Source organism: Nicotiana tomentosiformis, chromosome 12 (assembly GCF_000390325.3).
Source record: "Nicotiana tomentosiformis chromosome 12, ASM39032v3, whole genome shotgun sequence".
Lineage (NCBI taxonomy): Eukaryota > Viridiplantae > Streptophyta > Magnoliopsida > Solanales > Solanaceae > Nicotiana > Nicotiana tomentosiformis.
Window position 1 is genome coordinate 15163718 of NC_090823.1, and position 24703 is coordinate 15188420.

The window sequence follows — 24703 nt, forward strand, 5'->3', positions numbered from 1 at the left end:
TGGGATAAATGTAGCTAGAATTGTGTTATTACCCAAATTTTTGTTTAAGCAAATATATTGAATATCTATTTTTCTAACCATGATTAGGACCTTGAATTTGGTTAATCAGATCTCAACTTTTAATTTTTAATCATGACATGTGGCTCCCATCTAAATAGCAACTTGAAAAAATTTGCTCATTGTGATATTTTTAATGAGCAAATTAAGGTTAATATGATCAATTTCATTGTTAATTAATACTAAAAGGTGAATTTTTTAATTATATGTGTGGAAAGAGTAAAAAAAAATAACTTAAAATGGACACATGAGTACTTAGATGGAAGGTAAATGCATGTTTACGAAATGACATTTAATTTAATGGAACGAGAAGATACTTTGAACCTAATAATAAGGTGCCTACCCGAACAGAATAGTAACTCCTTACCAAAAATTGTCTACTACTTGCCAACAACTGCATGCAGCTAGCAATTTGCTAATATAGTCGTCCTCTGCCTAGCGCCTCCTTCAAAACAAATCTAGCATTTACGATGATTAGTTGGGTCTTTCTGCTGCTACCTATCACCATTGCTGTAGAGAAGCTTCCTCACGCAGATCCTATTACTACTGAGAGGATTTCTGGTATATTCCTTGCTTCCCCTTTTCTGAATTCATCTCTCTACCCTTTGTTTGGCCCACTTTAATTTCAGCTGTAATTTCTCAAAGCAAACACAAACTAAGTTGTGTAGTTGATTTGTTTGAATCTTGTTTTTGAAATGTATTCTAGTGTATTTGTATCTGGTATTGATGAATGCCGCACTATATATATGGTGCGATATTTCTGTTTCTTGCTTGTGCTGGTTCTTTGAGTATAGGGAGTATAGAGTGTTAAGTTAAAGATATATTACAAGAGAAAAAGGATTCATTCACCTGAGGGTAAATCTGTGATAATTACTTATATTTTCTTGTAGAAGAATGAGTTTTGTTAGCGCTATTATATTAATTGTTCACCCAATAATCATCATCATAATAGCATTGAGTTTGATTTAAAAGGTGTACCACGGACAGAGGCGGACCTATGTGTTACAGTAAGAGGTTATCGGACCCCGTAAGTTTCGGCAGAAATCTTGTATATGTATATATATATCTTGAAAATGATTAATTTAAAGCACTTGTCATCCTGAACACTAAAAGCTTTTAGGGGACTCTGGTTGAGCAGAATATTATGCCCTCATTGCGTAAAAATCCTAGGTTTGCCTCTATAACGACACGATTGGTCGTTTTGAGTATCTGCACTACGCTCGATATTTTGAGGGCTCGAGTATCTTCTCATGATGTATTATGACTTGCATAAATCATCGGTGTTGGTTTTTCTGTTATCCGGAATCGATTTGGAAGGATGAACTTCAAGATTTAAGCTCTAAGTTGGAAGAATTGACTAAGGTTGAATTTTTAGATAAACGATCTCGAAATCGGGATTTGAAGGCTCCAGCAGGTTCGTATGATGATTTCGGACTTGGACGTATGTTCAAATCGGGTTTTGGATAACTCGGGAGAATTTCGGCGCCTATTGTGGAAGTTAGCATTTTGAAAAAATTTTATCATATTTGGGTTGAAGTGCATTTCAACTTTATCAATGTCTGTTTGGGATTCCGAGTTTTAGAATAGCTCCGTATGGTACTTCTGGTATTGAGAGCATGTCCGGAAATAGAATTGGAGGTCCGTAGGTCATTTTGGAGTCGTTTGGCAAAAGTTAGAAATTTGAAGGTTTTGGAGAAGTTTGACCGGAAGTGAACTTTTTGATATGGGGCTCGGAATCCGATTCCGGAAGTTGGAGTAGGTCCGTAATGTTAAATGTGACTTGTGTGCAAAATTTGAGGTTAATCGGACATGATTTGATATGTTTTGACATCAGTTGTGGAAGTTTGAAGTTTCAAGTTCAATGAATTTGAATTAACGTGCGATTCGTTGTTCCGATGTTGTTTTGAGGCCTCGAGTAGGTCCGTGTTATGTTGTGGGACTTGTTGATATGTTTGGACGGGGTCCCAGGGGCCTCGGGTGTGTTCCGGGTGGGCTACGGGTCATTTTTCTCCTATTTTGAACTGCTGAATTTGTCATCTGGTTTTCCTTCATCGCGTTCACGTCCTTGCACTCGCGTTCGCGTATTGTTATTTACGAGGGTGGAATATTTCTTCTTCGCGTTCGCAGCTACCCTCTCGCGTTCGCGAAGGTTTATCACCTCCTTCTTCGCGTTCGCATTCAATATATCGCGTTCCCAAAGTGCAAACCAGGCCCCGGGCACTGGTGATTACTTTTCCTCTTTGCGTTCGCGTGTCTCTTACACGTTCGCATAAGTCCTATCCCTTTTTCATCGTGTTCGCGTCCCGTTTCTCGCGTTCGCTAAGGGTATTCTGGGCAGCTTTTGTTTTGTTCATCGCGAATGCGATAGTTCTTCCGCGTTCGCGATGCATAAACGTCTGGGCAATGTAAAGAGTCTCTATTTCGAAGGTTTCAGACATTATTACATTTTGGGTGCTAGGGAGCTCGGATTGAGGAAATTCTTGAAGCAATTTTCACCATATGAATTGGGGTAAGTGTTCTCTACTCGGTTATGGTTATATTTCATGAGTCTATCTTCATTTTTGGTAATTGGAGTATGAATTTTATAGAGGAATTGGAGTTTTGAACATCGAATTGGAGTCGGATTTGAGTGAAACTAGTATGGTTGGACTCGTACTTGAATGGGTGATCGTATTTTATAAAATTTGTCGGGTTTCGAGGTGCGGGCCCAAGAGTCGACTTTTGGGTCGATTTTTAATTTTTGTTAAAGATTGAGGCTTTGTGATCCGGAATAGTCTCTTACGAGTTTTATTTGTGCTTTGAAGTTATTTTGATTAGATTGGAGCCGCCTGGAGGTCATATCACCCGAGGAGTTCATCTTTGAGTATCGGTTTGCCTTTTTTGAGGTAAGTGTTTTGCCTAACTTTATTTAGAGAATTTTTCCTACTATTTGACATTGTTTGTTACATGCGGGGGTGATATATATATGAGGTGACGAGCATATATGCGTGTGCCAGGGTAACCATACTCGGGGGTAAATTATGTTATAAATTATGTCTTGTAGAATCACGTGACCTTCCTACTTCATGCTTTACTTGACTCCTAGTTACTAAGAACATAAAATTAAATGTTAGAATCAAAGACTTAGTTTATTATAACTTGATCAAATTTGACGGAATTCTGAGAATACATTGATGTGTCCAAATTGGTCATTTCTATGATTAATCACTAATACATTGCTACGGCCGATATTCTTGAGATACTAAATTCTATACTTGTATTGTAGATCATTTGTGAAATTTGTTGGAATACTTGAATAATAAGGTTCTTGTGGGTTTATTGAACTATTGTTGGCTTGGAAAGTTATGGTTGGGATTCATTTGAAATATTCATTTAAACACTCTCCTTGACGTTATTTATGCTTCCTCCCTTGTTTCTCATTGATATATATATGATTAGTAAGGAATAGTTTAAAGCACGAGGGGTAATGCCGTGCCTTTGTTTATATATTATCATGTGAGGGAGTGTGTAAAGCTTGAAGGGTGATGTCGTGCCATGCTATTGAGAGTAAAAGCACGAAGGGTGATGCCGTGCCATATTAGTGAGAGTAAAAGCACGAAGGGTGATGACGTGCCTTATCATTGTGAGTAAAAGCACGAAAGATGATGCAGTGCCATATTATGTGAGTAAAATCACGAAAGGTGATGCTGTGCCATTGTATTTATATTATCCCGTTTTCATATTATGGTGAGTTCATGGCACGAAAGGTGTTTCCGTGAAAGTGAGGACGAGAGACATGCATTATGTTGTGATATTTCTTTCTTGTAGATACCTTTATGCCTTTACCTGGAATTGTTATTGTCGTGTTCATGGTTCTTATGTGATATGTCGTTATTGTTCTGTCTTTATCCTCTATCACCTTTGTTCTCGTGTTATCATGCCTTCGTATTGCTTAAACATGCTAATATCATGCCTATTTCCTGATGTTATGATTTCATCCATGTCATCTATTTGTTACACTTAAGTGTAGGACTTCTCCCATACTAGTCGTTCATGTCCCTGCTTGCTAATTTATAAAGATCATGTGTTCGCTTCTTTATTTGTCATTTTTGTCTTCATGCCTTCACCTTGCTAGTTAGTCAAAGTTACATTCTTTTTCCCAATCGTTGTCATTACCTCTATGCTTTTGGTGCAGTCTGTTATTGATGTTCTCATGTACATTCTCGTCCTCCATAGCTATTTGCGTATTTCCTATACTATCATTTCTATTATCGGCATTTCTGTCATTTGGTTGGTACTGTTTTACGCATAATTGGTGATGACGAGATAAAAATGCACGAAGGGTGTTGTCGTGTCTTTGGATTTGATGTCTTGAGTATATTTCTCACACTATGAAAATTTCGAGGTGATTCTTGTGATCTATTGGCTTTCACTCCAAGTAAAGGATTGGGTGAATTATCGATACTTGTTGAATTTTGCCTTCTTCTAGTACTCCGTTCTTGCTTTGTATATTCGTTTCGTGTGCTCTATTCTGTTGTACTGTAGTAATGTTCAATTGTTAGTTTACATTACAGGTTTTATCAGTGAGCATCTTTTAACCAAAGCCTCGTCACTAATTCGACGAGGTTAGACAAGATACTTACTTAGTACATAGGGTCGGTTGTACTGATACTACACTTCTGCACATTATGTGCAGATATTGGCTGATGTTGTTGCTGTGCTCGATGGTTGCCGTAATTGAAGATGTACCTGCGTTCCTGTTGTAGCTGCCTCTTGTACATGGTAGCCTTGAAAAAAAAACTCAGTTTATGTGCTTTTCAAACAGAAGATGTATTTAATTCATATCAGCTTTTTAAATTCTATTCTTAGAAGCTCATGATTCGTAGTACCAGTCCCTGGGAATGTATAAGACTCAGAAAATTCCTTTGTTTAACTGTTTTATTAAGTTAATTGAAAATGGATAATTGTTAATTGGCTTACCTAGCGGGTTGGGTTAGGTGCCATCATGACTAGTGAATTTTGGGTCGTGACAGGTGGTATTATAGCTCTAGGTTATAGGTTCTACGAGTCATGAGAAACTGTCTAGTAGAGTCTTGCGGATCGGTATGATGACGTCAATACCTATCTTCGAGAGGCTGCAGGGCATTTAGGATAAACTTCCCATTTTTATTTCTTATAGTGCGACATAGATTCATCTTGGAGTGTAACTTTTTGAATTCCTTCCACGCATTTGTATGCGCATGCGAGCGCTCGGTATCGGCGGAGCATCGGCAGCTTGTGAGTCCTTGGATGAGATGCGAGATATGATTCTTATGTGATGATGATGGGTCAGTCTGGAGGACTTGAGGCGGGGTTGTGACTGTAATTTGAGCACGGGGATCTGTGTGAGCATGTGCTCTTGGACGTATACGTCCGGTAGTATCCCTATGAGTGGAGAATGAGGCAGGCGAGTGGTTGGATGACTAAATAGCGAGTAGGATATGGCTGTGAGATATATTCGGTTGATTGAATGTGATGAAAAAAGTCTGCTTGAGGTGTAAACAGGTCTAATGGGCGTTGATTTCCTTCTTAATGTGGTGTACAGTCTCGAGTTATGGGTGTATTGAAAGGCTTTCATGATGTTTAATTGTGAAACTAATTTGACTCCCATGCCTTATTGAAGAGTTCAGAGTCAGGAAGCTTAAGTGATGGCATAATGTTCGTGGCTAGAGTTTAAGATTTACATTGGATGGTGTCGAGGCTCGCGGTATTTCTATATCATTATGGATTATGCATTTCATTAACATGAAGACTAAGTGGTGGAGGGAACGACTTTAGATTCACAGAAGGTCCCTTTAGAGCGGGTGCCTTGGTTGTGGTACTTTGGGGTACTAAGAGGGGATGCATCGGCTTATGGGCCTTAGGGCGGTGTGGTTTTTATGCTAGAATCTCTTATGTCGAGCTTTGGGGTAAGGATCACGGTGTTGTCGCAAGGAGGGGTATCAACTTGAGGGCAATCTAGAATGAACTCAGAGGAAACAGAGCAGTTTGATAGTAAATTTGATCAACACGGTAATGATGTGATCGGTTCCTTGAGTACTTATGATGTGGTGGGTCTCCACAGGTGTTTCGTGACGATGCTCATGGGTTTTGGGCAACTACGTGGCTTGGTCGAGTTAGAGGGATTCAGTTCTGATAGCTTGGGTATGTGCAAATGGATTTCTAAGGGGTTCTCGATGATTTCTATCACGGTTCGGGGTGAATATTTCCTATTGGTGTGAGGAAACATGTTGTGTATTGGAATTTCCTCCTAGATGAGATCAAATATAATGTTTCTGACTGAACGGGATTGAGTTTTGGATATGCAAGGTCACGATTCAATTTTGTAGGGAAGTCATGAATTCTTAGACAACACGGACGGTTTCGAATGTCTAAATGGATGCTATAACTACTTGGTATTGCCTGAGGAAGGTGTGCATTTTAGAAGGCGCATTGTATTTTTACTTACAAATGCATCATTGATATTGCGATGCTCGCTTGGTTAGTCTGCTAGTGAGATTCAGATTTTCTTATATGACACAGAAGAATTATAAAAGTATTCCTCGTGGGATGATTGTATACGAGAGATGTGTTAGACACTTGGGCGGTGGAGTTGGGATCAGGTAGAGTGATTCGTGTGTTCCATGGATTTGAAGATTTGAGTTCTCAGAAACAGATTGTTTCATGGTTGCAGACTGTGAAATATGGCCAAAGCTAGCCAGATGATAATGTGTATTATGGTTATGTCGTTGTAGACTTTTGGAGGGCTATTTGTCCTTTCAGGGATGACCGGAGTTGAATTGGGGGCCCATTGGTAGGCCCAATAAAGATGCACACACTGTATTAAATCGGATTTGCTTGCTCCTGCGCAGCTATTACCACATGTATATCATTGGGCAAAATGAATGTTATTCGTGCCTTGGTTTATGTTACATGTTCTCCTATTATACTATGACTAATTGTGAGTGTTACATTGTTCTTTGCACGCGTATTGTAATTCAGTTTAGACTTCATGGTACTATGGGCGAGATGTCCTTCGTGATGTTGATTTGCTTATTGCACCATAGTTGTGCTTGTCCTTCTCAGTATTGTTTGTTCATGATAATTTTCCCACAGTTATATTTTTGTGCACTCTATGGTGCTTGATATTGACACACATGTGATCAGTGAGCCCGGGCATTTTGGCTCGAGGGGTACCCTATGTGGATTGTTATGATGGGATCGGGTTGCACGCCGCAACGGTACTGTGATGAAATGTAACTCCTGATGTTTACCTCGTGTAGTTTTGCTTTCACCTTGTTAAAAATAGGTCATAGTGAAATGCTAAAATTTCCCTGCCTACTTAACTTGTTTAGTAGTCTTCTTATTTATCTCTCCTACGGTTATCTGTCATGTCCGAATTATTACTTGTTGGTGTTAGGGACCGTGTTATGTGGAGTTCCATATCATTACTGGTGATACTCGTTGGTGGGGCTGCTTGTAATGGCTGAGATGAGGTTTCTTGACTTGAGAATGGCACTATTGTTATGGGAGGAGGAAGGTTTGGAAGAATAGTGCTATGTTCTGCTGAGGATTCGGGCAAAATGGCCTTGGTCGGAGTAGTGCATTTCTTGGATTATTGATCACATGAGTGGTTAAGAGGTTATGCGTGTTTCTTTCATCATGGACGGGGTATGCAGGTTTTAAACGAGGCTCTAATCGATATGAGGTTTGCTACCGGCATTGGACTTGTTTTCCGGCAGTAATGGTGGTCAGCAGTTCCTACTGTGAGTGTCCGAGTGATGGGGCGCATCATGCAATTTTATCTTGGGGTTTATGGTTATGACCCAATACATCTTATTCGGGCTTATACAGTGTGTAGATGGGAGATTTGGGGCTTGTAATGAATTCGAGGTGTTAGAGATTGGGTTCAAAGGTTTAAGGACCAAGGTTGAAGAAAGTATCTCTAGTTAGGTTGTGTTGGAAGGTTTATATGGGTCAACGTGACGCGGGATCACCCCTAGGTTTATGCATAGTATGATCATACCGTGATTTGATCGCTTTAGAAAGACTCCTAGCACGTTCGAGGACGAACGTGTGTTTAAGTGGTGGAGGATGTAACGACCCGATTTGTCATTTTGAGTATCTTCATTTTGCACGGTGTTTTGAGGGCTCGAGTAACTTCGCATGATGTATTATGACTTGCATAAATCGTCGGTGTTGGTTTTTTAGTAATCCGAAATCAATTTTGAAGGATGAACTTTAAGATTTAAGCTCTAAGTTGGAGGAATTGACTAAGGTTAGATTTTTGGGTAAACTCTCGGAATCGGCGTTTGAAGGATCCAGTAGGTTCGTATGATGATTTCAGACTTGGACGTATGTTAGAATCGGGTTTTGGATAACCCGAGAGCATTTCAGCGCCTATTATGGAAGTTAGCATTTTGGAAGAATTTCATCATATTTGGGTTGAAATGCATTTCAACGTTATCAATGTTCGTTTGGGATTCTGAGTCTGCGAATAGCTATGTATGGTGATTCTGGTTTTTGAAGCGCGTCCGGAAATGTATTAGGAGGTCTTCAGGTCATTTTGGAGTCGTTTGGCAAAAGTTAAAAATTTGAAGGATTTTGAGAAGTTTGACCGGAAGTGGACTTTTTGATATCGGTGTTGGAATCTGATTCTGGAAGTTGGAGCAGGTCCGCAATGTCAAACGTGGCTTGTGTGCAAAATTTGAGGTCAATCGGACGTGATTTGATAGGTTTCGGCATCGGTTGTGGAAGTTTGAAGTTTCAAGTTCATTGAATTTGAATTGAGGTGTGATTCGTCGTTCCGATGTTGTTTTATGTGTTTTGAAGCCTCGAGTAGGTCCGTGTTATGTTATGGGACTTGTTGGGCCTCGGATGTGTTCCAGGTGGGCTACGAGTCATTTTCCTCCTATTTTGAACTGCTGAATCTGTCATCTGGTTTTCCTTTATCGCGTTCGTGTCCTTTGTAACACCCCGGAATCATCTTTCGAAGTACTTAAGCGCTATTAAGAAAGTTGATGTACGCAAATTATATTATTTTGTATGTAACAAAAAGGGACTATTATATTAATGATATCAATTTATCATGATAATATCTGTATGAAGTGCATTAAGAATGGTTTATGGTCTAAGAAGAGCCCCAAGGCTAAGGCTAGTGGAAATTTTATGATAGAATAAAGTTTCAAGTGAGTTCGCACAAGACCTAACTTCAAACGAGCATACCTCTATGGATATGAAGATTTCTATGGTGTAGTAGCTATCAAATTAAAGACCTTTGATTCTAGTTTCCAACACTTCAAACCGTTCGTCATTTGGACATTCCAACAAGAAGTTATGACCAAATTATCAAAGGCTGACAGAATGCGATTCTTCGACCATTATGCTGTCACGACCCACCTGGAGGGTCATGACAAGCACCCGGGCCATACTTGCTGAGCACCAACATGCATTTTATCTAACCTTCCTTATTATCTTTAAGGGCCGACAAGATCAATATAAATAGTAGACATGGATCATGAACATCCAACAATGAAAGATAATGTCATGAGCAAACATAACATGGGATGACAAGACTGTCAAGAAACTATATATAAGGTACGAGCTACCATGCTGCCATGAAAGACTATACAACAAAAATCAGCCGACAAGGCATTCTAAACCATACATAAATCGACACCTGTCTATGAGCCTCTAAAGGAACATAAGTGCTACAACATTGCCAGAACAGGGCCCCGACATACCCATAATGTCTATAACAAAAATGCATACCAAGACCACGGAAAGTCCGGAGAAGGGATCTCGCCAATAACCGCTGAACTGGACAGCCTACTGTGGTGGGGGAGCTACGTCTACCTGTCTATCAGGACCTGCAGCACGACATGCAGCGTCCACAAATAAAAAGGACGTCAGTACGAATAAAGTACTGAGTATGTAAGACAAGAAAGCATAAGTAAGAACAGTAATGTAAAAAGGGATAGAGAATATACAACATGTGACATCTGGGTACCTCTGAGGGCTACTGATATGAAATACATGATACATACATATATATACATAAACTTTTAAAACATACGTCTTTGTGGGCATCACCATCATCATATCGTACCCGGCCGTAATAGGCTCGGTAAAACGTACCCGGCCGTAATAGGCTCGGTAAAACATACTCGGCCATCATAGGGCTCGGTAGAATCGTACCCGGCCACGTGGAGCTCGGTAAAACCCAATTGATCAGTGGTTGCACAATAGGTGCCATACCCAGCCGACTATAGCGCGGCTCGGTAGAGTAAAATAGATACATATATATGATGCATGTTGGACTCATTGGAATCACATTTTGAACCTTTCGGAGTGACGTAAGGTTGGTATCCTTCGTACACGTTATTAGGATTAACTCTTCATCAAGAATCTTATAAGAATCAGGAACTACCAACAACATTGATAATATAAGAATAAGAGAAGTAACATCAATATCAATCGTTTCATAAGAAGGGCAGCAATGTAAGTACTGCTAGCTTCTAAGAGTAGAGTATCTTTGGGAGCTCATTCATTACATTATGTACAATCGGAGTCGTGCAAAAGAATGAAGGGGATAGCCTCACATACCTTGTATATACTGCCCAACCTCAAGCTATGCAAATGTCACGTCTCCTTAGTCTACAATAAGAGAAATGACACTATCATTATCGTTTAAGCGTCGTAACTATTATGTATCGACCGCAACCTATTTTACGATGAAATGGACAGCACCTCCACTATTTATATGACTTCCCACAAGTCAATACAATCACCAAACAGCCCAAACAACATCATTAATAATCATATTGAGCCTCCAAAATAGTCCACCAACTAACAACATTACTACCAAGCCTTTCGATATATATTTCACAAGTTCTAGCATCAACGACTTAGCCACAACTTGGATAATCTTAAATATATATAGAGTAAGAGGTTCCTTACCTTTAAACAGAAAGAACAACTCCAATTTGACCTTAATTTTCCACGAAATATCCCTTCAATTCTGCCACAAGAACAAGGAAGCGAAACTAGCAATTAATTCGGGTTTTTCGGCACTAGAATTACTTTAGAAGACTTGAAATCACCTAGGGTTGATATTAAAAACTTGAAGGTGTATTTACAGAACATAAAACACTTAAAACAACCTCCCACACGAGCTGAAACAACACAAAAATCAGCAACAACAAGAAGAACAAGAAACTTACTAGCGCCACGGGATTCCCGACATTTGATTTGTGTTGTTTGCCCTTTGTTTGGGTCTTGGATCATGAGAGAACCTTGAAAGACTGTTTTTAGGGTTATAAGGTCTGAATATATAGAAAAATAATAACTTTAAACGGGGTTGAGGTATCTTATATATGTCCATATGTCTTAAACCGCCTTTGTGGGCCCCATAGAGAGCAGCTTGGCGTACTCTCGCAAAAACGTGAATATCTCTCTATTCCGAAATCATATCGATGAACGGTTTAATGCGTTGGAAACTAGACTCATAGATCTTCAATTTGATAGGTAGATCACCCCATAATTCCAAGCACATTGGGAGAAAAATGCAGTAATATTTGACCTAAAGTTTAAGTAAAATTATAAACCTAAGTTGTGACAACTTTTATCAACTTTTGTTTCATAACTCGCTTGACTTCAAGACTTATGATACGGATATTATATGATTCAAATACATTAAAACAAGACCTCTTGGGACAGTTAATCACCTCTAGTGTTACCCGAAAATACGGGTTATAACATCCTTGATTCGTTTAACTTCTAATACTTGTTAACCACTCTTATACACCCTTGTATCATTTAAGACCAATAGGATTAACTTCTTATCATCTCAAAGATAATCTCTTCTTGGATTTACGTCGACTAACTTACGGCGTGATCTATGGTATACGAATTTGGGTTGTAACATATGCGATCGCAAACAGGTTATGCGACGGCAAACAGGTTGCTGAATGGACAAGAACAGCCCAGTTTTGGGAACCATTTTTGTGCGCCCCGCACACCAATTGTGTTGTCCATTGTGCGACTGCATAGGTGAGTTCGGAGGGTTAATTTTTCTCTTTTCATAACCCGATCCCATTTTGATAAATTGGCTTTGGGGCTTATTTTGGGGTGTTGTTGTGAGGGTTTTAGAGAGAGGTAAGAGAATTTTAGAGAGAGAAGGAGGGAACCTAACATTATAATCATCCAATCTTGCACCAATCTTCAAGAATCAAGGAAGCTAATCACAAGATCTTCATCTAAGAGGTAAGGTTCCATACCCTAGTTTTCAATTTCGAATTTGGGTAGAAGATGGTTGATTAGGAGTATGATTCTTGGGTATGGGCGTATTATTTATACATGTATGTACCAATAAGCATGGTCGCTTTGTGTAGAGTTTGTGGTATCGTGATACACCTCCACCCGCATATATTAGGGTGAGGCGGTAGGGCCGTTTTGTGTGAGGGTGGTTATAAAGGATCCCCACTTAATATCGATATATTTGAATGGAACCTCTTAATAAATTTGCTTGATGTTAACGGCTATCTAAGCCCATTTATTGTTACCGTGATTTATCATATTCATGTAGTATTCCCAAGACTTTTAATAGGTGTATTTGTTTTGTGTAAGTGAACACTATGAACAGTCTATGAGATGCATAGGTGTATAATATGATATGTACACACTAAGCACGGTCTACAAAATATATATGTGTAAAGTAAGGGAGGAAGGTGCCACTTTCATTGGCATTGTTTGTACATGTTGTTACCATTACATTATATTATGTATTCCACATATAGTTCATATGGCACAGTTGATTCTAAAAGAAGGATAGAATGATGCAAGTATAATAAGATTTGAAATATGATTTTATTGGATGTTTCATAGTTTCTGGATGTACTTTATTTGCCTCTTATTTGAGTTACCGTATTTTCATATGTTGTTTTGACTGCCTTACATACGAGTACTATTCCACATGTACTCACGCCCTTTTTGCCGGGGGCGCTGCATCTTTTAATGGATGCAGGTATACTTTTAAAGGATGATATAGACCTTTGATAGGGATGTTCTTCACTACTCAGCTTATGGCGAGTCCGCTATAGTTCTAGTGGGTGTTTGGGTCTAGTTCGTTTTATGTATATAGGTATCCATTGTCATAGATGCTCCACGTACACTGTGGGTCATGTAATTAGAGATTTGAGTTTTGTCATATATTTATGTTCACAGTGTTCATAGCTATTTATAGAGTTGTGTAACTACCCCGAGAAAGAAAATATGGGCCATTGAGCCAAGTGTATTCAATACGAAAGTCAATTTCTTATTATGTTATGGTAAATCATGCATGAGTAATGATGAGAGGTTAATGTAAATTTGGCTTGCTCGGCTGGGTTTACTCGGTTGAGTGCCGGTCGCGCTCTTTGATTTTGGGGCGTGACAAACTTGGTATCAGAGCATAGTTTAGGAGTCCTAAGGTGTCATGGAGCTGTGTCATTAGAGTCCCTCTTATCACTGTGTTGCGAGCCACACTTATAATAGGGAGGCTACAATGACATTTAGGAAATGTTTCTCTTCTTCTACCCTCGATCGTGCGCAAATGTTTTGAGTTAGTCTCGGAGTTCCCTTGTTAATACCAAGGAATGTTGCACATCGTGCTACGAAATGAGAAAGGCCTAAGGATTAAAGGGATGACGCACATGACAATAATAATGTGTGAGGTACCCAATTGTCCTCGTAATGGAGGAAGGAAAAACCAATGACACGACCAAAGGTAAGAAAGCTCATAAAGTTGGCCTCGAGAGTCAAAATTGTTGATTTCATATATATATATATATGGTGCAAAGTGGTATTATCTATATGTTGTTTATGATTGATTTTTGGGATTCTCTGACAGGTGAATAGGCCTAGTTACAGGGGAAACTCAACTGAAATGTTTAAGAATTTGTAAAGATAGACAAATATTAAGGGCCCTAAATAAGTTGAGATTTTGGATAGGAAGTATAAGACCCATGTAGTCATAAGTGCCTACGCATAATGGTTTGAGGTAAAAAGATAGTAACTCACTCGATTATTAGTGGTGACTTTTAAAACATTCGAGAATGAATGTTTCTAAGTGGGGGAGAATGAAACACCCCGGAAAATAATTGCGAAGTACTTAAGAGCTATTAAGAATATTGATGTACGCAAATTATATTATTTTGTGTGTAAAGAAAAGGGACTATTATTTGAATGATATAAATTGATCATGTTAATATATGTATGAAGTGCATTAAGAATAGTTTATGGTCTAACAAGTGCCCCAAGGCTAAGGCAAGTGGAAAATTTCATGATAGAATAAAGTTTCAAGTGACTTCGGACATGACCTAACTTTAAACGAGCATACCTCTCTATATATGAAGATTTATATGGTTTAGTACTTATCATATTAAATCCCTTTGAGTCTAGTTTCTAACTCTTTAAACCTTTTGTCATTTGGTCATTCCTACAAGAAGTTATGACCAAATTACCAATGGCTGACAGAATGCGATTCTGCGACCATTATGCGACTGCAAACAGGAAATGTGACTGCAAGCTGGTCGCAAAATGAACCAGAACAGCCCAGTTCTGGGCACTATTTTTTGCGATCATTGTACGACCCGCACACCAATTGTGCGGTCCATTGTGCGACTGCATAGGTGAGTTCGGAGGGTTAATTTTTCTATTTTCATAATCCGACCCCATTTTGATAAATAGGCTTTGGGGCTTATTTTGGGGTGTTTTTCTGAGGGTTTTAGAGAGAGGTAAGAGCATTTTAGAGAGAGAAGGAGGGAACCTAACATTATAATCATCCAATCTTGCACCAATCTTCAAGAATCAAGGAAGCTAATCACAAGATCTTCATCTAAGAGGTAAGGTTCCATACCCTAGTTTTCAATTTCGTATTTGGGTAAAAGATGGTTGATTAGGAGTATGATTCTTGGGTATGGGCGTATTATTTATACATGTATGTACCAATAAGATTTGTGGGAAGATTGTTGGGCTACAATAAGTAAATATTGGGTTGATGAGTGAAGGAAATCTTTTAGAAGAACCTTGTAGCCAAATTGGCACACCTAGTGTTTGATAAAATGCTCAAACGAGATGAGACCATGAATATCTTCCTAATTATGGTTCAATTTTGTTATGTATCAAAATAGATTGGGATTGCTAGAATTTCCGTAACGTTGTAGTAATTTAAGAAAAGCTTAAAGCGAGGTATGTTCGCTAAACTTCCTTCTTAGAATTGAATTAAATGATGTTCCCATAAGGATCAAGTATGGATGTCTCAAGTTCCTTATTCTATGTTCCGGGCTGTTCCCAATAAACTTGATTATCCCGAATAAGCAAAGTGTTGAGAATTATGTATTCAAAACGTGTTCTGAATGTTCCTATCACATTGTGTTATCTTTTGGGAATGTGTTCAAGAATGATATATGTATTAAAATGCTATGTCTTTGAGTGGTGTTCCAACTAAAGGGTATGATGTCAAATTGTGTGAGAAAACTCAATATGCTTAAGACTCTTAATTGCTCATATGTGTACCTAAAGTCTTGATTAGAAATGTCTTATATTTGATAACCTATAAATATGGTTGGAAGTGAAATAAGTGAATTAGGGATATAAAGTGTGCCAATGTGCCAAGAGTGAAAGTTATACTTGTGGCCAATAGTGCCAATGAATGAGATGATGTGAGAAAGATTATGAAATGAGCTCTGATTCAACTATTCTCAAAATGACTTTGAAAGTAGAATTGCCTAAAAGCTAATGAACCAAAAGTTGTGATTTCAGGAATATTGTATATATTGATATTTAGGATGATGATCCATGAAAGGAAAGATATGCAAGTGTGGAATTTGAAATACGTCCATTGTACCATGAAAGAAGAATCGTATGTATGGCCAAGAGAGCTAATGAAATAATAATGTTGTAAGTGGTTGAAAGTACAGATTAAGTGATATATGGTGTGAAGGTTATAAGATGTACGTATTTGTACTTTTGTTTCCAATGTGTTATAAACCCCCACATTCCTGAGAGTAAAGACTATGATGTTCCTAAATATTTTAAATGCTCTTATTGTTGTATGATCACCCAGGTTAAGTACAAGTAAGTGATAGTATGAATATGAAATGTAGTTGTTGCCTTAATGAGAATTATGAAGTGTTGTATGTCCCAATAGTTTCAACTATAGTTATGTGCTTATGAAATAATGTATGTAAATGACTTCGATTGTTAAGCTCCTAAGAGTTATGAACCTAGCTAATGACCTCAAGAGGTCAAGGGAGTAAATAATGGGATGGAAGGGATTTGTCCTTTGTTAAAGGATAATGAACCATAAGAAAAGGGATTGGGCCCATGTGATATTGAAATCGACTTATTGATTTACCATGCATGCGCTAATATAATAAGTTGTGTTCCTTCATGAAGAGCATGAACATGAAGTATTCCAATTATATGAGTAATTACGACGTTAAATGTAATGACAAACTATGTTCCTTTGTGTAGGGATTGTGGTATTGTGGAATACACCTCCACCCGCACATATTGGGGTGACGCGACATGACCGTATTTTGTTGGGATTTTGGTATTGTGATACACCTCCACCCACATATATTGGGGTGAGGCGGCATGACCGCTTTGTGTTGGGATTGTAATATTGTGATACACCTCCACCCGCATATATTGGGGTGAGGTGGCATGACCGCTTTGTGTTGGAATTGTGGTATTATGATACACCTCCACCTACATATATTGGGGTGAGGCAGTAGGACCACTTTGTATAAGGATTGTGGTATTGTGGAATACATCTCCACCCACATATATTTGGGTGAGGCGGCATGACCGCTTTGTATTGGGATTGTGGTATTGTGATATACCTCCACCTGCGTATATTAGGGTGAGGCGGTAGGACCGCATTGTGTAGGGATTGTGGTATTTTGGAATACATCTCCACCCGCATATATTGGGGTAAGGCGGTAGGACCGCTTTGTGTAGGGATTGTGGTATTGTATAATACACCTTCACTCGCACATATTGGGGTGAGGCGGCATGACCGCTTTGTGTTGGGATTGTGGTGTGGTGATACACCTCCACCCGCATATATTGGGGTGAGGCGGAAGGGTCTCTTTGGGTAGAGGTTGTGGTATCGTGATACACCTCCACCCGCATATGTTGGGGTGAGGCGACAGGGCCGTTTTGTGTGAGAGTGGTTATAAAGGTTCCCAACTTAATATCGATAAATTTGAATAGAAGCTCTTATTAAATTTACTTGATGTTAATGGCTATCTAAGCCAATGAATTGTTACCATGGTTAATCATATTCATGTTTCATTCCCAAGACCTTTAATAGGTGTATTTGTTTTTTGTAAGTGAACACTGTGAACAGTCTATGAGATGCATAGGTGTATAATATGACATGTGCACACTAAGGACGATCTACACAATATATATGTGTAAAGTAAAGGAGGAAGGTGTCACTTTCGTTGGCATTGTTTGTACATGTTGTTATAATTACATTATATTATGTATTCCACGTATAGTTCATATGGCGCAGTTGATCCTAAAAGAAGGATAGAATGATGCAAGTATAATAAGACATGAAATGTGATTTTATTGGATGTTTCGTAGTTTCTGGATGTACTTTATTTGCCTCTTATTTGAGTTGCCGTATTTTCATATGTTGTTTTGACTGCCTTACATACGAGTACTATTCCACATGTACTCACGTCCCTTTTGCCGGGGGCGCTCCATCTTTTAATGGATGTAGGTATACTTCTACAGGATCATATGGATCTTTGATAGGATCTTCTTCACTACTCAGCTTATGGTGAGTTCCCTACAGTTCTAGTGGGTGTTTGGGTCTAGTTTGTTTTATGTATATAGGTATCCATTGTCATAGAAGCTCCATGTACAATGTGGGTTATGTAATTAAAGATTTGAGTTTTGTCATGTATTTATGTTCACAATGTTTATAGCTATTTATAGAGTTGCGTAACCACCGCGAGAAAGGAAATATGGGCCATTGAGCCAAGTGTATTTAATATGAAAGTCATGTTCTTATTATGTTATGGTAAATCATGCATGAGTAATGATGAGAGGTTAATGTAAACTAGGCTTGCTCGACTGGGTTTACTCGGTTGACCGCCGGTCGCGCTCCTTGGTTTTGGGGCGTGACAAACTTGGTATCAAAGCATGGTTTAGCAGTCCTAAGGTGTCATGGAGCTGTATCAGTAGAGTCCCTCTTATCGGTGTGTTTCCGGCCATACTTATAATAGGGAGGCTACAACGACATTTAGAAAATGTTTCTCTTCTTCTATCCTCGATCGTGCGTAAATATTCTGAATTAGTCTCGGAGTTCCCTTGTTAATACCAAGGAATGTTGCACATCGTGCTATGAAATGAAAAAGGCCTAAGGATTAAAGGGATGATGAAAATGACCGTCATAATGTGTGAGGTATCCAATTGTCCTCGTAATAGAGGAAGGAAAAACCAATGACACGACCAAGGGTACGAAAGATCATAAAGTTGGCCTCGAGAGTCAAAATTGTTGATTTCATATATATATATATATATGGTGCAAAGTGGTATTATCTATATCTTGTTTAGGATTGATTTCTGGGATTCTATGATAGGTGGATAGGCCTAGTTACAGGGGAAACTCTACCGAAATGTTTAAGAATTTGTAAAGATAGCCAAATATTAAGGGCCCTAAGTAAGTTAAAATTTTGGATAGGAAGTATAAGACCCATGTAGTCATGAGTGCCTACGCATAATGGTTTGAGGTAAAAGGATGGTAACTCACTCGATTATTAGAGGTGATTTTTAAAACATTCAAGGACGAATGTTCTTAAGTGGGGGGGGGGGGAGAATATAACACCCTGAAAAAAAATTGCGAAGTACTTAAGAGCTATTAAGAAATTTGATGTACGCAAATTATATTATTTTGTGTGTAAAACAAGGGACTATTATATGAATGATATCAATTGATCATGATAATATATGTGTGAAGTGCATTAAGAATGGTTTATGGTCTATGAAGAGCCCCAAGGCTAAGGCAAGTAGAAATTTTCATGATAGGAAAAAGTTTTAAATGACTTCGCACAAGACCTAACCTCTTATTTGAGTTGCCGTATTTTCATATGTTGTTTTGACTGCCTTACATACGAGTACTATTCCACATGTGCTCACGTCTCTTTTACCGGGGGCGCTGCATCTTTTAATGGATGCAGGTATACTTTTACAGGATGATATGGATCTTTGATAGGGATCTTCTTCAATACTCAGCTTATGGCGAGCCCGCTACAGTTCTAGTGGGTGTTTGGGTTTAGTTCGTTTTATGTATATAGGTATCCATTGTCATAGAAGCTACATGTACAATGTGGATCATGTAATTTAAGATTTGAGTTTTGTCTTGTATTTATGTTCACAGTGTTTATAGCTATTTATAGAGTTTTGTAACAACCACGAGAAAGAAAATATGGGCCATTGAGCCAAGTGTATTTAATATGAAAATCAAGTTCTTATTACATTATGGTAAATCATGCATGAGTAATGATGAGAGGTTAATGTAAATTAGGCTTGCTCGATTGGGTTTACTCGGTTGAGCACCAGTCGCGATCCTTGGTTTTGGGGCGTGACATCCTTGCAGTCCCGTTCGCGTAGTGTTATTTTGGAGGGTGGAATATTTCTTCTTCGCGTTCATAGCTACCCTCTTGCGTTCGCGAAGTGCAAACCAGGCACCGGGCACTGGTGATCATTTTTCCTCTCCGCGTTCGCGTGTCTCTTACGCGATCGCGTAAGTCCTGTCCCTTATTTGCCGCATTCGCATCCCGTTTCTCCCGTTCGCGAAGGGTATTCTGGGCAGATTTTGTTTTCTTCTTCGCGAACACAATAGTTCTTCCGCGTTCGCGATGCATAAACGTCTGGGCAGTGTATATAGTCTTTATTTCGAAGGTTTTAGACATTTTTACATTTTGGGAGCTAGGGAGCTCGGATTGAGGCGATTCTTTAAGTAAATTTCACCATATGAATAGGGGTAAGTGTTCTCTACCTGGGTTTGGTTATATTTCATGAGTCTATCTTCGTTTTTGGTAATTGGAGTATGAATTTTATAAAGGAAATTGGAAGTTTTGGCCAAACGTTCATAATATGAATTTTTGAGTTTTGAACATCGAATTGGAGTCGGATTTGAGTGAAACTAGTATGGTTGGACACGTACTTGAATGGGTGGTCGTATTTTGTAAAATTTATCGGGTTCCGAGTTGCGGGCCCGAGAGTCAACTTTTGGGTCGATTTTTAGACTTTGTTAAAGATTGAGGCTATATGATCTGGAATAGTCTCTTACGAGTTTTATTTGTGCTTTGAAGTTATTTTGATTAGATTAGAGCCGCCCGGAGGTCATATCACCCGAGGAGTTCATCTTTGAGTATCGGTTTGCCTTCTTATGTAATTTTTCCTACTATTTTACATTGTTTGTTACATGCGAGGGTGATATATATATGAGGTGACGAGCATATATACATGTGCCAGGGTAACCATGCTCGGGGGTAAATTATGTTATAAATTGTGTCTTGTAGAATCACGTGACCTTCCTGCTTCATGCTTTACTTGACTCCTAGTTACTAAGAACATAAAATTAAATGTTAGAAACAAAGACTTAGTTTATTATAACTTGATCAAATTTGATGGAATTCTGAGAATACATTGATGTGTCCAAATCGGTCATTTCTATGATTAATCACTAATACATTGCTACTGCCGATATTCTTGAGATACTAGATTCTATACTTGTGTTGTAGATCATTCGTGAAATTTGTTGGAATACTTGAATAATAAGGTTCTTGTGAGTTTATTGAACTATTGCTGGCTTGGAAAGTTGTGGTTGGGATTCATTTGAAATATTCGTTTAAATAATCTCCTTGACGTTATTTATGCTTCCTGCCTTGTTTTTCATTGATATACATATGCTTGATAAGGAAGAGTGTAAAGCACAAAGAGTGATGTCGTGCCTTTGTTTATACATTATAATGTGAGGGAGAGTGTAAAGCATGAAGGGGGATGTCGTGTCATGCTATTGAGAGTAAAAGCACGAAGGGTGATGCCATGCTATATTATTGAGAGTAAAAGCACGAAGAGCAATGCCGCGCCATATCATTGTGAGTAAAAGCACGAAGGGTGATGTCGTGCCATGTTATGTGAGTAAAAGCATGAAGGGTGATGCCGTGATATTGTATTTATATTATCACGCTTTCATGTGATGGTGAGTTCATGGCACGAAGGGTGTTTCCGTGCAAGTGATGACGAAAGACATGCATTATGTTGTGATATTTCTTTCTTGTAGATACCTTCATGTCTTTACCTGGAATTGTTATTGTCGTGTTTATGGTTCTTATGTGATATGTCATTACTGTTCTATCTTTATCCTTTATCACATTTGTTGTCATGTTATCATGCCAGCTAATTACTTAATCTTGCGAATATCATGCCTATTTCATGCGTTTATGATTTTATCCATGTCATTTGTTTGTTGCACTTAAGTGTAGGACTTCTTCAACAATAGTCGTTCATGTCCCCGCTTGCTAATTTATAAAGATCATGTGTTCGCTTCCTTATTTGTCATATTTGTCTTCATGCCTTCACCTTGATAGTTAGTCGAAGTTACATTCTTTTTCCCAATCGTTGTCATTACCTATATGCTTTCGGTGCAGTCTGTTATTGATGTTCTCATGTACATTCTCGTCCTCCATAGCTATTTGCATATTTCCTATACTGTCATTTCTATTATCGATATTTCTGTCATTTGGTTGGTACTGTTTTACGCATAATTGGTGAGGACGAGATAAAAATGCATGAAGGGTGTTGTCGTGTCTTTGGATTTGATGTCTTGATTATATTTCTCACACTATGAAAATTTCGAGGTGATTCTTTTGATCTATTGGCTTTCACTCCAAGTAAAGGATTGGGTGAATTATCGATACTTATTGAATTTTGCCTTCTTCTAGTACTCCGTTCTTGCTTTGTATATTCGTTTCGTGTGCTTTATTCTATTGTACAGTAGTAATGTTCTATTGTTAGTTTACATTGCAGGTTTTATCAGTGATCATCTTTTAACCAAAGCCTCGTCACTAATTCGACGAGGTTAGACAAGATACTTACTTAATACATGGGGTCGGTTGTACTGATACTACACTTCTGTACATTATTTGTAGATGTTGGCTGTTGTTGTTGCGGTGCTCGATGGCTGCCGGAATTGAAGATGCACCTGCGTTCCTGTTGTAGCTGCATTTTGTACATGGTAGCCTTAAAAAAAACTCTGTTTATGTACATTTAAAACATAAGATATATTTAATTCATATCAGCTTTGTAAGTTCTATTCTTAGAAGCTCATTATTCGTACTACCAGTCCTTGGGAATGTATAAGACTCAAATAACTCCTTTGTTTAATTATTTTATAAAGTTAATTGAAAATGGATAATCGTTAATTAGCTTACCTAGCGGGTTGAGTTAGGTGCCATTGCGACTAGTGAATTTTGGATCGTGACAGCCTCTAATCATGGACACCTGAATTTCCTAAGGATTGTCGTTTTCCCATTCCATCGGTTCTGCATTTAAACATTGGTTTTGGTATTATTAGGAAGTGCTGGCGATGTCCTTGAAGATGACCCAGTAGGAAGATTGAAAGTTTACGTATACTAACTTCGAAGCAAATATAACAAAAAGCTACTGCAAAAAGATCCGAGATGCCTCACACATATGTTTGCTGCTGAAATCTTCATGCATCGATTCCTTTTATCAAGTGAGGTTAGAAGTCTTAATCCTGAAGAAGCTGATTGGTTTTATACCCCAGTGTACGCTACTTGTGACCTAACACCTAATTGGTTACCTTTGCCCTTCAAATCTCCACGGATTATAAGGAGTGCAATACAACTCATCTCTGCAAATTGGCCTTATTGGAATCGAACACAAGGAGCTGATCACTTTTTTCTTGTTCCTCATGATTTTGGAGCTTGTTTTCAGTATCAAGTAAGTCCCAATTGGAATCAGCAAACTGTGTGAGCTGACTCGATCTTACCTTTTGTCCTGTTGCAGGAAGAGAAATCTATTGAACGAGACATTTTTCCGTTGCTACAACGTGCTACCTTAGTCCAAACTTTTGGACAGCGGAACCATGTATGTTTGAATAAGGGCTCAATCACAATACCACCATATGCACCCCCTCAGAAGATGCAAGCTCACTTGATTCCCCCAGACACTCCCAGGTCCATCTTTGTCTATTTTCGTGGCTTGTTTTATTATGTCAACAATGATCCTGAAGGTGGTTATTATGCAAGTACGTACTAATATTGAGTCATTCTCCTCTTTAAGTCATTAATTACAAATTCTAAAATCAATTAAGTCATTCACAGAGGTGCAAGGGCATCAATTTGGGAGAATTTAAAGAACAGTCCAGTGTGTGACATCTCGACTGACCACCCAACCACATATTACGAGGACATGCAACGAGCCATTTTCTGCTTACGCCCTTTGGGTTGGGCTCCATGGAGTCCTAGATTGGTAGAAAGTGTAGTATTTGGTTGCATACCTGTTATTATAGCGGATTACATTGTTTTGCCTTTTGCTGATGCTATCTATTGGGAAGATATTGGTGTGTTTGTAGCAGAAAAAGATGTACCATACTTACATACTATTCTCACTTCTATACCATCACATGTAGTCCTAAGAAAGGTTTCTAGCCAATCCATCAATGAAGAAGGCAATGTTGTTCCCACAACCAGCCCCACCTAGAGATGCATTTCATCAAATCTTAAATGGGCTTGCTCGGAAATTGCCTCATGAGAAGAGTACCTATCTGAAGCCAGGAGAAAAGATACTGAACTGGACAGCAGGTCCAACTGGGGACTTGAAACCTTGGTAAGGCAGCTATGAGCTTGGCCATATATACTACACTGCCACCGTCCATCTTAGCATAGGAATATGTTGTTTATGTAATTAGCGGCTGTATAACTAGAAAATATACACCTTTTGAGCATTTAGATGCAAAACATGGATAGTGTTTACCCGTAAAACGGTATAGTTGAATTTGTAACGTAGTTTATAGACAAGCAAATCGATTTCATCCAAAAATGATAGAGAAATAGAACAAAGAAAACGACATTAATGACTGAAATGAAAGAAGATAACGAGTTTGGCTCCGAACTCGGTCTTTCCGATGGCATAGTTGAAAGCAATGATAAAGTGATGATAAAACTATAAGATTGAGCGTAGAATAATGGAATGTAGTTTTGTGTGCAGAATGTTTCATGTCTTAGAAGAGTTGCCATTATGATATTTATAGCTATTCCTAGGGAAACAAGATCCCTAGGATCGGAATGAGAATAAAAATGTCATTGATGGGTGTGTAACGGTTGGCTTTGAATACAGATATTCTCTGTAACGGCTGCTCATTAAATGTTATTAGATGTCAAGACTTTGAGTCTTTGCCATGGTTGTTCTCCCTTCGGGATCAATCTCGTACCGGTTACGCACTTCGTAATCGATGCTGATTATTCATCGATTCAACCTCTGTATGTTCTTGGTTACACGTGTCACCTTGATATTTAGCTACTTGTAATCAACCAATTTCCCCCATACAGATAGTCCC

At 38.6% G+C, this 24703-nt stretch overlaps 1 pseudogene; it reads left to right on the plus strand.

Moving 5' to 3' along the window:
- Positions 1-472: 472 nt before the first annotated feature.
- LOC104119638 (probable beta-1,4-xylosyltransferase IRX10) lies at positions 473-24091 on the plus strand (annotated as a pseudogene).
- Positions 24092-24703: the final 612 nt, after the last annotated feature.